The sequence below is a fragment of the Salvelinus namaycush genome, chromosome 3 (assembly GCF_016432855.1).
Source record: "Salvelinus namaycush isolate Seneca chromosome 3, SaNama_1.0, whole genome shotgun sequence".
NCBI lineage: Eukaryota > Metazoa > Chordata > Actinopteri > Salmoniformes > Salmonidae > Salvelinus > Salvelinus namaycush.
The window spans coordinates 1,074,833-1,091,012 of NC_052309.1; the positions used below are offsets into that span (position 1 = coordinate 1,074,833).

The 16,180-nt window shown below is 47.1% G+C and overlaps 1 protein-coding gene across 2 annotated transcripts in view; it reads right to left on the bottom strand.

Moving 5' to 3' along the window:
* The window catches only part of LOC120044833 (vasorin-like), a 48,720-nt gene extending 37,770 nt beyond the window's left edge, over window positions 1–10,950 (bottom strand). For both annotated transcript variants that reach the window (XM_038989509.1, XM_038989508.1), the window contains exon 1: window positions 10,547–10,950. The gene's annotated coding sequence lies outside the window, so the exon portion shown is untranslated. The remainder of the gene's footprint in view (window positions 1–10,546) is intronic.
* Between the last annotated feature and the right edge of the window lie 5,230 nt (window positions 10,951–16,180).

The following is a 16,180-nucleotide window of genomic DNA, read 5'->3' on the forward strand; positions in this document are numbered from 1 at the left end:
ACCTTGTCATCCAGAAACCTTGTCATCCAGAAACCTTGTCATCCAGAAACCTTGTCATCCAGCCAAGCGTTCATAAAGGTGTGAAACAATGAGATGTCTCCAAGAGCACACAGTCTAACTGTATGCACCAACACCAGAGACTACACTGTATGCACCAACACCAGAGACTACACTGTATGCACCAACACCAGAGACTACACTGTATGCACCAACACCAGAGACTACACTGTATGCACCAACACCAGAGACTACACTGTACGCACCAACACCAGAGACTACACTGTATGCACCAACACCAGAGCAGAGATCACACTGTATGCACCAACACCAGATACTACACTGTATGCACCAACACCAGAGACTGCGCTGTATGCACCAACACCAGAGACTACGCTGTATGCACCAACACCAGAGACTACGCTGTATGCACCAACACCAGAGACTACGCTGTATGCACCAACACCAGAGACTACACTGTATGCACCAACACCAGAGACTACACTGTATGCACCAACACCAGAGACTACACTGTATGCACCAACACCAGAGACTACACTGTATGCACCAACACCAGAGACTACACTGTATGCACCAACACCAGAGACGACACTGTATGCACCAACACCAGAGACTACACTGTATGCACCAACACCAGAGACTACACTGTATGCACCAACACCAGAGACTACACTGTATGCACATTGATTTAGTCTCTATCTTTGAAGGCTCTGTCCATCTCTAACCCTTCACTTCTTCACTCTCCATCTCATCTCTAACCCATCACCTCTTCACTCTCCATCTCATCTCTAACCCATCACCTCTTCACTCTCCATCTCATCTCTAACCCATCACCTCTTCACTCTCCATCTCATCTCTAACCCATCACCTCTTCACTCTCCATCTCATCTCTAACCCATCACCTCTTCACTCTCCATCTCATCTCTAACCCATCACCTCTTCACTCTCCATCTCATCTCTAACCCATCACCACTTCACTCTCCATCTCATCTCTAACCCATCACCTCTTCACTCTCCATCTCATCTCTAACCCATCACCTCTTCACTCTCCATCTCATCTCTAACCCATCACCTCTTCACTCTCCATCTCATCTCTAACCCATCACCACTTCACTCTCCATCTCATCTCTAACCCATCACCTCTTCACTCTCCATCTCATCTCTAACCCATCACCTCTTCACTCTCCATCTCATCTCTAACCCATCACCTCTTCACTCTCCATCTCATCTCTAACCCATCACCTCTTCACTCTCCATCACCTCTTCACTCTCCATCTCATCTCTAACCCATCACCACTTCACTCTCCATCTCATCTCTAACCCATCACCACTTCACTCTCCATCTCATCTCTAACCCATCACCTCTTCACTCTCCATCTCATCTCTAACCCATCACCTCTTCACTCTCCATCTCATCTCTAACCCATCACCTCTTCACTCTCCATCTCATCTCTAACCCATCACCTCTTCACTCTCCATCTCATCTCTAACCCATCACCTCTTCACTCTCCATCTCATCTCTAACCCATCACCTCTTCACTCTCCATCTCATCTCTAACCCATCACCTCTTCACTCTCCATCTCATCTCTAACCCATCACCTCTTCACTCTCCATCTCATCTCTAACCCATCACCACTTCACTCTCCATCTCATCTCTAACCCATCACCTCTTCACTCTCCATCTCATCTCTAACCAATCACCTCTTCACTCTCCATCTCATCTCTAACCCATCACCTCTTCACTCTCCATCTCATCTCTAACCCATCACCTCTTCACTCTCCATCTCATCTCTAACCCATCACCTCTTCACTCTCCATCTCATCTCTAACCCATCACCTCTTCACTCTCCATCTCATCTCTAACCCATCACCACTTCACTCTCCATCTCATCTCTAACCCATCACCTCTTCACTCTCCATCTCATCTCTAACCCATCACCTCTTCACTCTCCATCTCATCTCTAACCCATCACCTCTTCACTCTCCATCTCATCTCTAACCCATCACCTCTTCACTCTCCATCACCTCTTCACTCTCCATCTCATCTCTAACCCATCACCACTTCACTCTCCATCTCATCTCTAACCCATCACCACTTCACTCTCCATCTCATCTCTAACCCATCACCTCTTCACTCTCCATCTCATCTCTAACCCATCACCTCTTCACTCTCCATCTCATCTCTAACCCATCACCTCTTCACTCTCCATCTCATCTCTAACCCATCACCTCTTCACTCTCCATCTCATCTCTAACCCATCACCTCTTCACTCTCCATCTCATCTCTAACCCATCACCTCTTCACTCTCCATCTCATCTCTAACCCATCACCTCTTCACTCTCCATCTCATCTCTAACCCATCACCTCTTCACTCTCCATCTCATCTCTAACCCATCACCTCTTCACTCTCCATCTCATCTCTAACCCATCACCACTTCACTCTCCATCTCATCTCTAACCCATCACCTCTTCACTCTCCATCTCATCTCTAACCCATCACCTCTTCACTCTCCATCTCATCTCTAACCCATCACCTCTTCACTCTCCATCTCATCTCTAACCCATCACCTCTTCACTCTCCATCTCATCTCTAACCCATCACCTCTTCACTCTCCATCTCATCTCTAACCCATCACCTCTTCACTCTCCATCTCATCTCTAACCCATCACCTCTTCACTCTCCATCTCATCTCTAACCCATCACCTCTTCACTCTCCATCTCATCTCTAACCCATCACCTCTTCACTCTCCATCTCATCTCTAACCCATCACCTCTTCACTCTCCATCTCATCTCTAACCCATCACCTCTTCACTCTCCATCTCATCTCTAACCCATCACCACTTCACTCTCCATCTCATCTCTAACCCATCTCTCTCTGTCTATCTTTCTGTTTCTCCCTCCTTAGTCCTCCACCACGATGTCTGTCTGTCTGTCTGTCTGTCTGTCTGTCTGTCTGTCTGTCTGTCTGTCTGTCTGTCTGTCTGTCTGTCTGTCTGTCTGTCTGTCTGATGACTTCAGTCCTCCCCAGGCTGTTGAGAGCAAAGCAGTGTGGCGTTAAAGTTTCAACCAGAGGCAACATGTCCACATTAGAAATAACAAGATCACTAGAAAGCAACCCATATTGAAGATGGCCTGTGTGCGATACATGGAGAGAAATAGAGAAAACACTAGATGCTGTCCGATGTTGACGTTTGATTTTTTAATAGTCACCCTTATGGCTTCTAAGATTCTTGGAAAGAGTCTTCTGCTGATTTAATATGTAACCTGACTAGTCCTGACTTGTATCACAATCACAACTGGGTCATGTTCATTAGGGCACAGCATAGCAAACATTTTAGAAATGGAGAATGGAAACAAGCATTTCTTAATGGACAAACTCTGATAGAACGTCCCAGTTTGTTCTTCAGTTTCGTGCCTTGTGACCACGTTATGCTGACGTTGATCCTGTAATAAGGTTGAAGTTTAGTTTTACACACACACACACACACACACACACACACACACACACACACACACACACACACACACACACACAGCCACTTCTCTGTGCGTATGGTAGCTGATAACGCCGCTATTAGCAGTGACTGAAATAGACCCAGGAGAAACGAGGGGCCAAGGACCTCAAACATACCAGAGCTGGTGTGTATGTGTTTATGGTAAACATGCCTACGTCAGTGTGTGTGTGTGTGTACTTGAGCGAGCGTACTAGTCAGCACTTCCTGTGATTTCAGTTGGGCCTCCTGACCCTAAGGCAGACACAGTAGCAGCAGCAGCACATCAGTTGACCATTCCCCTAACCATTACTCTGTTGACTTCTCATTAAATCTATATGTGGGTAAATGTTACGAGTTAATGATCAGCTGACCATTTGTTTCTTTAGTTGAACTTCCATTAGTCATTAATAGCCAATGATTAAATATCTGACCCTTCAGTCAAGGTTCAAGGCTGTGGTCACACTGAACTAAGTATGGGTGCTCTTTGTGTGTGCAGGCCTAGTCACTGTTTGAAGTGACCGTTGCAGTCCCTCCTCTCTCAATCTATTTCTCTCTCTTTCCCTCATCTCTTCCCCTCTCCCCCCTCTCTCTCCTTCCCTCTCTCCCTCCTCTCTCCCCCTTCTCTCTCCTTCCCTCTCTCCCTGAATTCCCCCACCTTTAAGTTTCTCCAGCCACTGCCATTCTAGCCTGGGTGGGTACCAGTCTGTTTGTGTCATCATGCCAAACATGACAAGGATAGCACCAACAGATCTGGGACAAAGCTACTACTCGCCATCGCTCTTTGACCACCCAAATCTCCCTCCACTTCCTCTACCCCCCCCCCCCACTCTCTCTCCCCCCTCTCCCCCACTCTCTCTCCCTCCTCTCCATCTCTCTCTCTCTCTTCCCATCTCTCTGGTTCAAGGCTCATTTGCTAATGACAGTGTTGGCCCGAGGTAATTACAACCTTAGATTAAGAGTCGTTTATCTTGTTTTACGGCCTCACTGAAACATGGCAATTTGCGGTGGCTCTCTGGGATGTGCTCGCTCTCTCTCTCTCTCCCTCCCCCTTGTCCTCTTTTGTTCCCTCTCTCTCACTCGCTCCCTCTCTCGCCTTTTCTCTCTGGCCCCAGTTCTCACTTTTGGTTAGTGGCCGTTTTGCCATTTTTCTGATTTTTGGCATTTTCCATGTACTTCCAGACAGAGCGAGAAAGAGGGAACGAGAGAGGAGGAGAAAAAAGAGGTTGCTTCCAGTCAAAAGGCTGAGAGGGCAGTTTCTGAATCTGAACGTCTGTCTTTCCAACCGTAATTCAGTCTTTCAGGGGGAACATCTGTCCTGGAGCCCCAGCTCTCCTCTTCAAACGTGAATTCTGAGCGTTGGCAAGAGGGAGTGTGTAAGACGGGAGTTATTTGCGGTTTGCGTCCGGCTCAAGACAGGCTCCGCTTGTAGCCTTTGCGTGCTCCTGTATATTTATACAGAGGTTTTCAAGTGGTTCTTTGGAACGCATCATTTGGCTGGAACGGCTTGAGTCTTCTTCAGTTTGGCTTGGCGGGCAAACACCGTGAGGGGATCGGTTTGCTTTTCGCATACCGCCGGGTCAGCATTGATGTGCGAGGCCCTTTGAAGTGATTCAAGCCAGGGGCTTTCTTTAAGCGCCCTGCCCAAGAAAGCTGCTCTGACTCTGGGACGTCAACAGTGGCACGCCCTGTGTATTGTGGAACACCTGATTCTGGTGGTGGGATGGAGGCCTACGTTGAACTCATTGTGACACTGTGACTGTAGCTAAGATCCAAATAAACACACACACACACACACAACCAAATGTAGGCACAAACACACTCCAAACACGCTGATTGTAACACATACACTCCGACACACACACCCTTGCTAATTGGGATTCACACTTGCTTTCACACGGTTTCGCTAATACAAAACACACAAAAACACACACAGGTTTCTTATGCCTTGCCAGCTCCAACTCCCTGCCTGCTGTGTGACTGCCCTGCTCCCATCCTCTCCCCCCTCCCCGTCTCCCCAGGCCTCCTCGCCACCTGACTTTTAACACCCTAATCCGTTGTTGCAGAGGGTGGAAGGCCCTCCACCCTAATTCCTCATTGTAAAGGGTGGAGGGCCTCAGACGACCACTCCTAATTGGGTATAAAAGGGGGCTACTGGCTGGAGTACACTGTGTGATATGAACTTTCTTTGCTCTTAGAGACGAGAGGAGCAGAGCAGTTGCCTGGGCCTAGGTGTGTGTGTTTGTGTGTTTGTGTTTGTGTTTTTTGTGTTGTTTTTTTTTAGTTGTTTTTTTATTATTATTATTTTTTTTTTTTATACACACAGTACAGCAGGAAAATGCTGGTGGGTTGTTATGTTATTCTGACACTGGTAGACTGAGTCATCACAGTCTCCTACACGTCTTCTAAATAGATGAATGGCAGTTTTCCAATGACCCCGAAGCAGAGATTAAACCCTGGTGTGGTCACATGTCTGAAACAAATGCCAAGCGTGGCTGTCGGTCTGTCCCTCCAGGGGTAATGTGTGTGTGGCTACCTGTTTGTCCCTCCAGGGGTAATGTGTGTGGCTACCTGTCTGTCCCTCCAGGGGTAATGTGTGTGGCTACCTGTCTGTCCCTCCAGGGGTAATGTGTGTGGCTACCTGTCTGTCCCTCCAGGGGTAATGTGTGTGGCTACCTGTCTGTGGGTGGGTGGGTGTGTGTGTGTGTGTGTGTGTGTGTGTGTGCTTGTTTGCGTGCCTGCATGATTATGCACTGTGTGTGTGTGTGTGTGTGTGTGTGTGTGTGTGTGTGTGTGTGTGTGTGTGTGTGTGTGTGTGTGTGTGTGTGTGTGTGTGTGTGTAGGAGAGGAGGGGGCCAGCCTCTCTCTGACAGGAGACGTGTTTAATTATTTTAATGGTGTTAAATAGCCGAGCCCCCCCAGAGTCCCCCTCACCAGGCCTCACCTCCACGAGAGGGGTCCCAGGGCCACTGGGTTATCCACCCGGTCAGCGTGTGTGTGTTCTACGTTAATACCCTCAACACACACACACACGGACATAAGCTTGCACACATAGACACACACATCTATACACACGTGCTCCTAGTCTAAATCTAGGGTCTTGGCAGCTTGCACACATGGACACACACACATCTATACACACGTGCTCCTAGTCTAAATCTAGGGTCTTGGCAGCTTGCACACATGGACACACACACACATCTATACACACGTACTCCTAGTCTAAATCTAGGGTCTTGGCAGCTTGCACACATGGACACACACACACATCTATACACACGTACTCCTAGTCTAAATCTAGGGTCTTGGCAGCTTGCACACATGGACACACACACACACACATCTATACACACGTGCTCCTAGTCTAAATCTAGGGTCTTGGCAGCTTGCACACATGGACACACACACACATCTATACACACGTACTCCTAGTCTAAATCTAGGGTCTTGGCAGCTTGCACACATGGACACACACACACACACATCTATACACACGTGCTCCTAGTCTAAATCTAGGGTCTTGGCAGCTTGCACACATGGACACACACACACATCTATACACACATACTCCTAGTCTAAATCTAGGGTCTTGGCAGCTTGCACACATGGACACACACACACACACATCTATACACACGTGCTCCTAGTCTAAATCTAGGGTCTTGGCAGCTTGCACACATAGACACACACACACATCTATACACACATACTCCTAGTCTAAATCTAGGGTCTTGGCAGCTTGCACACATGGACACACACACACACACATCTATACACACGTGCTCCTAGTCTAAATCTAGGGTCTTGGCAGCTTGCACACATGGACACACACACACACACATCTATACACACGTGCTCCTAGTCTAAATCTAGGGTCTTGGCAGCTTGCACACATAGACACACACATCTATACACACGTACTCCTAGTCTAAATCTAGGGTCTTGGCAGCTTGCACACATGGACACACACACACATCTATACACACGTACTCCTAGTCTAAATCTAGGGTCTTGGCAGCTTGCACACATGGACACACACACACACACATCTATACACACGTACTCCTAGTCTAAATCTAGGGTCTTGGCAGCTTGCACACATAGACACACACATCTATACACACGTACTCCTAGTCTAAATCTAGGGTCTTGGCAGTGTTGAGGTCAAACAATCTCAGTGATTCCATCTTCTCTGTCATCTCAGTCAAGTATCACACTATACTAAACAAAGGAATGTTTTCTCATCCCTTATTTTTCTCTCTTTCTATCTCTCCCTCTCTCGCCATCTCTCTCTCTCTCTCTACTTTCCTTTCTCATCCACTGTTCATTGCCTGAGAATTCCTACCATCTCCCCGCCACGTCTCTGTCCCGTCCAGAAAGCCTGTCTCTCAGCACTGAGAAGTGACAGGGTGTTCTCCTGTGCCAAGTAGTCAGTGCTCAAATACTGAGACACACAGCAGAGGAGATAGTAGTACCTACCACAGGAGGCTGTTGAGGGGAGGACGGCTCGTAATAATGGCTGGGATAAGTGGAGTGGTGAATGGAAATGGTATGGAAACCATGTATTTGATACCATTCAATTTATTCCATTGCAGCCATTACTATGAGCCCATCCTCCCCAAATAAGGTGCCACCAGCCGCCTGTGGTACCCACGAAACATAAGGGTCCTGTCTGAACTGTGTCTGTCATTATAGTGACACACTTCCCTCTGTCTTCTCATGACCTATGCATGCCAGGGACAACGATTTGTATATTTGGCCCTTGGTAGTCAAAATTAAACATTCATTGTCTACTGTATAGCACATACACATACGAATAGCCACACTTCTGTTCAAGCCAACGTCAGTCTGTCTGGCTAATATGTAGCCTGGGTGAGAGGTCTGCAGCTATAGGCTACATACAGTACTTGACTGTGTAATGACAGCTTCATCTCTCCTTTCAAAATACATAGGGTGGAAATAGTCCCCCGTGAAGATGATCCTCGCACGAAGGGTTATTGGAGTAGTTTACCCCGCCATTTGTTGGGCCCGCAGTGAAAGATTAAGAGATTTTCCGTGCCTGAGTGCGGGCGCGCAGAGCCGGCAGATCGATCTCGCTCAGAAAAAAGACTGTTGCTACGTACCTCAATATTCAAATGTTTGGAAAATTGGCCTCAGTGGCGAAGACGCAAAGATGGCTTATGAGATGTAGCGGTTCGACTTGGCGAGATAACATGAACAGCCTACTATGCGCTCATCTGGATGTTGTTTGGGAAAGGTGGACTGGATACGTTTATTATGATCACTGTTAATTAAAGTTTGTAGACACAAATAATAGGCCTTTTCATGATTTATCACATGGTTTATGATAGCCTCTGGTTTATATCCATGTAGTTTATTATTGGGAGGAATTGTGAGACATATAGACATATAGCCTATAGATTTTAGTAAAGTATCATGCGTATATCTGTTACACATTTCAATTACGCATGGGATGTAAGCTTGTAGCAATGAGGAGATACCTGTTGGTGATTTATTTATATAATTCCCCTAAATGTGAAACGTTTAACAACTGTTTTCCTAGAGTTTTCTCTGACGTTATACAGTGTCTGAGTAATTTTAAGTTGAAAAGCAACTCGCATGATTTTACTGATGCCTTTCGCGAACTCCGACGCACATGAATCATTAGACTGAAGATCAATAGGTGTTTGAAACAAGAACAAGTGTTTTCCAGATGTTCCAGGTGCTAATGGACACGTTAATAACTGAGTACCTACCCTACAGGTGGGGAGGTAGATACCATTTGTAATGCTGCGCAGCAATAACCATCATGTTGAAATTAACACCGTCAAATTCAATGACGCTAATACGGAACCAAAACTGGCAACTGGTTCGAACACTTTATCTTTTAATTGAAATTGTTGGTTATTTTGTCATGGGACTGCAGGTTCTCCAAATCAATGGGAGGTCCTTGCTGGCTGTTCTGCTGCAAATTCACAGCTAACCCATGGATAATAACAGTTCATCTCGTTTTACCCGGTGTGACCAAACATATTTGCCTCCAGAACTAGACCAGCCTATACCATTAGCCTACCTTTGAACTCGTGGCGAACAGAGCAAATTAGACGCTTAGTTTTTGTCTTTTGAAACCAGTTGTTTGTTGAACGTCCCTATCCTATAACCTATGCCGTGTGCGTTCTCATCTGGGCCGGTCCCCAGCACCAGCCGCACGTCGAAAACAGCTTCTCCCGGTGGTAAAAAAAAGGACCGGCGCGGTCTAGACGCCAGCTCTGCCCAGCACAGCGTCCTGTGGTCAAACACTTAAGCAGCCTACTAGTTAGTGATAAAGTTACGATTGAAGTGTTTCCAGCTGTTGTTCCGCACAGATTAGAGACATGCTGCGGCGTTTGACTTTCCTATACTGATTTGTTATCGCTCTTTAGACTATATGAGTGATTTTGAATATTTGTAAATGATGTGTAAATTATTGAATGTTTTTAAGTGACTTTGAATGTTTCTGCTTAAATGATCCTCGGTTTGCATGGTACAAATTGGAAGCTGACAAGCTGTTGTTTACATAATGTTGTAGGCCTTGTAGGGTTCTCATTCGGTGCGGTGAGAAGGTGTGTCTGGAATGGGTGAACATTTCACCTCTAGCCAACTCCTGTCATAGAACGTTATAACATAGCATAACATAACAGGAGTCGGAGTGTGGAGTCTGTAGAAGGGTGGTGTGTACTAGTAGGCATATATGTTTATTAAAAACGAATGTCTCTTTATGAAGAAAAATAATAATAATACATTTTCTATTTAATTATGTTATTACTTTTCAATAAATTACGTAAGTTATTCATGCAAAGTTGATAAACGCAAGCTTTATCCAAAATCATAACCCCACATTTTTCTCAGCTTTAGGGCTTGTTTTCCAAACTGTACTGCTTTACGCATTCTGCAACATGCTTCCTACTCAATGACCAATCTGTGTCACACAACTTTGCATATATAAACTTTGCAGTTTATTCATAAAACCATTCTGTTCGGGGAAAAAACTTACCGGTTCTGTTCCCTGCGTAAAGTTTGAGTTGCGGCGCATTCAGAAATGTGTGCTACATAAAAATGTTATCCAAGAGGACCCACGTAGAACAAGTAAACAGTTCGAAATCCTTTAGTCGTCCGTGTAGCACTCTGTCAAAAGTCCCCGAAACTGTGCAACAGCATAAAGTTATTAAAATACATTAAAACTCTTCAGCCACCGGTGTCCAGCGAGTGGTTGAAAGCTCCACGTCGAGGAATGCGCTTCAAGTGTCCGGCGAGAGCCCATAAGCTTCCCGACCCCAAGACAAAAGCGCTTTATTGGCGAATGGAACGGAGAGTTTTAACGAGAATGGGAGGGGCGACTCGAGGCGAGCTAGAACGCGACCCAGAGCGCTCAACACTCCACACTACTGTCTGCTGCAGGGGCTTGGAAAGCAGCGCTCAACACTCCACACTACTGTCTGCTGCAGGGGCTTGGAAAGCAGCGCTCATAACTCCACACTACTGTCTGCTGCAGGGGCTTGGAAAGCAGCGCTCATATGCTGCGCTCTCCTCCTTGACAGATACAGTTGGGGCAACGCAAAAAAATGGCTACATGTTTCTTTTAGTTTCACACTGTAAACCTGCAGGACCTGTTTCAACAACACGCTTATGAGAAGTATTTACTTGCAAACTTATTTTGTGCAGTTCTGTGTTCATATTTTTGAAAGCACATTTTGAGTATGAAATGGTTTGTACTCAAACGACAGTGAACCAGTTTCAACATTTATAAGATTTGAGCCTATAATGCGTCCATTGCCTACAATTAGGCCTATTTTTATTTCTTATCATTTTTAGCCTATCAGCCTATATTTGTTATTCTTGGATAATTGTTCATATGGACTTGATGTATGAAATGGAAAAGCGAACAGCCTTGTATTTTGACTGTCAATCACTTGGCATTTAAGAAAAGCACGTGTCAAATCTCTCATTCGCAGGTATGGTGTCGTAATTGATGAATGTTGTTGCGCTGTTAAACTGTGAGATTCGTAGGCATTGAATACTTCCTCCTGCTGAGTCGCCTTCCAGCCCGTCGGCAGCTGCCACCCTATTTTAAAGTGTCTTAGAATCGGTTTCCAACGAGGTGAAGTAATGGGATATCAGTCCGTAATGGTGTAACCATGTCACATACTCAGATATAGATACATTTAGAAACATACTATGTGTCAGAATTGTGCATAATACAGTTGGAAACAGGACAGATGTGATCTAAAAGGAGCTGTTCATATCAACACATGGCCTGGATTTCTGTTTGTTGTAAGTAGCCTAATTCCTTATATAATATGTTTATATCTACAGGAACCTCAATCTAGGCCTATACAGGATAACTCACATTTTTTAAAGAATACAACTATTTTACACAGAGCTCTCTCTTCTGATGTGTTAATGACTCGATTTGGGCTTCCATAGCAGCGCAGCCATAGGGCGATTCTACGACTATGCTTGTTGACACAAGACTGTGAAAATAATTGGTCTGAGGTCAACACTCCCCCTGTATATTTGTGGGTGGCGTCACTCCCCCCAGCTCTGTAGGTGTACCTCGGCTGGGTCCGGCCCCTGCAAGGACAAGATTCAACAAACACACCACAGGGCCTTGGCTCCTGGGCCGGTGCAAGTGTATGTCTCAGGAAATATTTTTGACCCTATTCTGTGTGGAATAAGGGACACTGTTGTTCCATTCTTCAGAATGGGTGAACCATGCTTTATTTACAGCATTTTTTCAAAACTGTAACTAACTGTCATTCCTCATTTATGCCACTGTGGCTCGTTCTTCTTCCATAGTTTACCCAGAGTTATGATCCATATAACACACACACACACACACACACACACACACACACACACACACACACACACACACACACACACACACACACACACTGTAACAAATGACTGTAAATTGCAGGAATAGACATACGACTTCATGCATGTTCTCCAGGCCCAGATGTACTAGTCCCATATAGTCCATAATGCAGCTGAGTTTGATGTTTTCAAATAACATCAATCCTGAATCCTCTGTAGCAGTTTATCACAACTACAGAGATTCACACATACAAATCACCCAGCAGTGCCTCTTTCTGCATCTACTGTGTGTTTCTCTCTTTCTCTCCCTCTGGTGCTCCAGAGTGGCACAGCGGTCTAAGACACTGCATCTCAGTGCTAGAGGCGTCACTACAGACACCCTGGTTCGAATCCAGGTTTGGCCGGGGTAGGCCGTCATTGTAAATAAGATTTTTTTTCTTATCTGACTTGCCTAGTTAAATAAAGGTTTCCCTGCCTCCCTTCTTCTCCCACCCATATCTCACACACACACACACCCACCGTTCACCTCCAATGGCGTCAGCCTGCTGTCACTCTCTCCGACGACAGCTTTAGATAAACACTGTGGGGGTACACACACACTACACACACACAAGCACAGGCATACACACACAGACATACACGCACACGCATACACACACCACCCCGACTACCCCTGCTCTGTTCTGTTTACCTCCAGTCATCATCAGTAGAATCCAATTGGATGACTTAACTCCCAGAAGGCATGAGATAGCAGGGGACATTTCTTTTCCTTTGTTTTTCAGTCCCTTATATGGAAACATTGTCCTCCTCCCCATCACCTATTCAATAGAAAAGAATAGAATAGAAAATGATTACAACTTTTTTTGTCCCTCCAAGGGTTTTTCCTTTAGCACACAACCCATATAGGTTTAGACAGTGGACTATGGTGGGCTACACATGCAGTGATGTTGAGAGGTGTGGACCATGTGCATTATGAGTGGTGGTGGTGTAGTGTAAATCAGGGTTGCTGTAATAACATGAGCCCGGTGCCGTCAGTGCTTTCAGCTCCATAATCATTATGGCCCAGTTAAAGATGGCAACGCGGAATCCGGACCACTGTAATGTTGCCCAGGGGAACCAGTACAACAGTGAGCTGGTTGGGGTTGGTCCAAGAGCCCTGGCCCTGCCTGCCAAAGGCTCCAAACTGAAGTACTACTTATCCACACAGCAGCCTCTTCCTTATTACCCCTTTCCCTTCCTTTCCAGGCTTTTTTCTCTCTCTTTTCTCTCTCTCTTACGTTCTTTCTCTCAAATTATTGAGCTTTTTTTTAACCTTTTTGCTGCTTGGCGGTTTTTCTTTTCTTGCTTACTTTCTTTTTGTTTGTTCCCACTTTCTCTTATTTCTGCGTTTTCTTTCCATCTACTCTTTCATTCCCCCTTTTCTGATATCTTGTATTATTATCATTATTTGTAGAGTTTTTATGGTTTGTTCTCTGACTTTTCCTCTGTTCTTCCTCTCTGATTCTGAACTTCATTTTCTCAGTCTTCTGTACTCTCTCGTTCTATTTCACTCCCTCTTTCTCCCTCCTCTTTCTCAGTCTTCTGTACTCTCTCGTTCTATTTCACTCCCTCTTTCTCCCTCCTCTTTCTCAGTCTTCTGTACTCTCTCGTTCTATTTCACTCCCTCTTTCTCCCTCTTTCTCAGTCTTCTGTACTCTCTCTTTCTATTTCACTCCCTCTTTCTCCCTCCTCTTTCTCAGTCTTCTGTACTCTCTCTTTCTATTTCACTCCCTCTTTTTCCCTCCTCTTTCTTCTTTTACATTGTAGGCCTTCTCACCTACCCTCATTCTATTCTAATGGGAAATAGAACATGGAGTCAGAATGGTTGAACTGGTGTAGGGAAGTGTAGGACCTCTGTGATAAAGACCAGTGGCTATCAATTTACATCAACTGTATGTCCATAAAGCGTACATGACATCCCTGTAACTCCATACTGTTAGTGGTGGACAGATAGTGGTCCAGTGTCTGCTCTCCACCAGTCTCTCACTGGACTCACTGAGTTGCTATTTATATAACCTGCTCAGATAATGGACTTTCCACCTGGGCCTCAACAGAAGACTTGAATCTCCCTGGCTCCTGAATGAGAGAGAGAGACACTCACACACATACACATAGAGGGAGAGAAGGACACACATACACACACACACAGAGATAGATGGAGAGTAATAGAATAATGAATGAGGTTTGGTGGGGGTGGTTCTGGGAACCCCTTCCCATAGGGACAGCCTGGGAACTAGCAACATGGTTCTTTTCTGATAGACTCACAACACTGTAAAACCCCTTCTCATTCTTCCCTGCCTCTCCAGGTAGATATTGTCCATAACCGCAGATCTCGGATCAGATTAACCCACCCCCAATCTTTACCCTAAATTGAGACTTAGCTCTATGACGTGACTATGAACAGCATCAAATATATTTTAGAATAGATTGATGCAGAGGGTTGCACTCGCGAGCACCCACGCAGAGCACCCACGCAGAGCACCCACGCAGAGCACCCACGCAGAGCACCCACGCAGAGCACCCACGCAGAGCACCCACGCAGAGCACCACGCAGAGCACCCACGCAGAGCACCCACGCAGAGCACCCAACCCACGCAGAGCACCCACGCAGAGCACCCACGCAGAGCACCCACGCAGAGCACCCACGCAGAGCACCCACGCAGAGCACCCACGCAGAGCACCCACGCAGAGCACCCACGCAGAGCACCACGCAGAGCACCCACGCAGAGCACCACGCAGAGCACCACGCAGAGCACCCACGCAGAGCACCACGCAGAGCACCCACGCAGAGCACCACGCAGAGCACCCACGCAGAGCACCACGCAGAGCACCCACACAGAGCACCACGCAGAGCACCCACACAGAGCACCACGCAGAGCACCCACGCAGAGCACCACGCAGAGCACCCACGCAGAGCACCCACGCAGAGCACCCACGCAGAGCACCCACGCAGAGCACCCACGCAGAGCACCCACGCAGAGCACCACGCAGAGCACCCACACAGAGCACCACGCAGAGCACCCACGCAGAGCACCCACGCAGAGCACCACGCAGAGCACCCACACAGAGCACCACGCAGAGCACCCACGCAGAGCACCCACACAGAGCACCACGCAGAGCACCCACACAGAGCACCACGCAGAGCACCCACGCAGAGCACCCACACAGAGCACCACGCAGAGCACCCACGCAGAGCACCACGCAGAGCACCCACACAGAGCACCCACACAGAGCACCACGCAGAGCACCCACGCAGAGCACCACGCAGAGCACCCACACAGAGCACCACGCAGAGCACCCACGCAGAGCACCACGCAGAGCACCCACGCAGAGCACCCACGCAGAGCACCCACGCAGAGCACCCACGCAGAGCACCCACGCAGAGCACCTGCACGTGTGCTCGGGAGTTTGTGTGTGTGCGCACATTTTGTCCATGCACATATGTTTGTGTGTGGGTTCTTGACAGACGTGACTACTCGTCCCCAGAAAGCCCTTGGCTCCCTGCCTTCCCACAGTCCTCCTCCAGCCCAGTAGCCGCTATGTGTCCGTGGGAAGCTGCCGAGAGGAGAGGGGGAGAGACCTGGTCCTTGGCACTCTGGGAAGTCACATGGAGGGAGGGAGAGGAGAGAGAGGGAGTAGTAGGAGGGGGAGAGAAGGAAAGAGGAGAGGGGGAGAGACCTGGTCCTGGGCACTCTGGGAAGTCACATGGAGGGAGGGAGAGGAGATAGAGAGAGGGGGAGAGAATGAGAGAGGAGAGCGATGTACAGAGGAG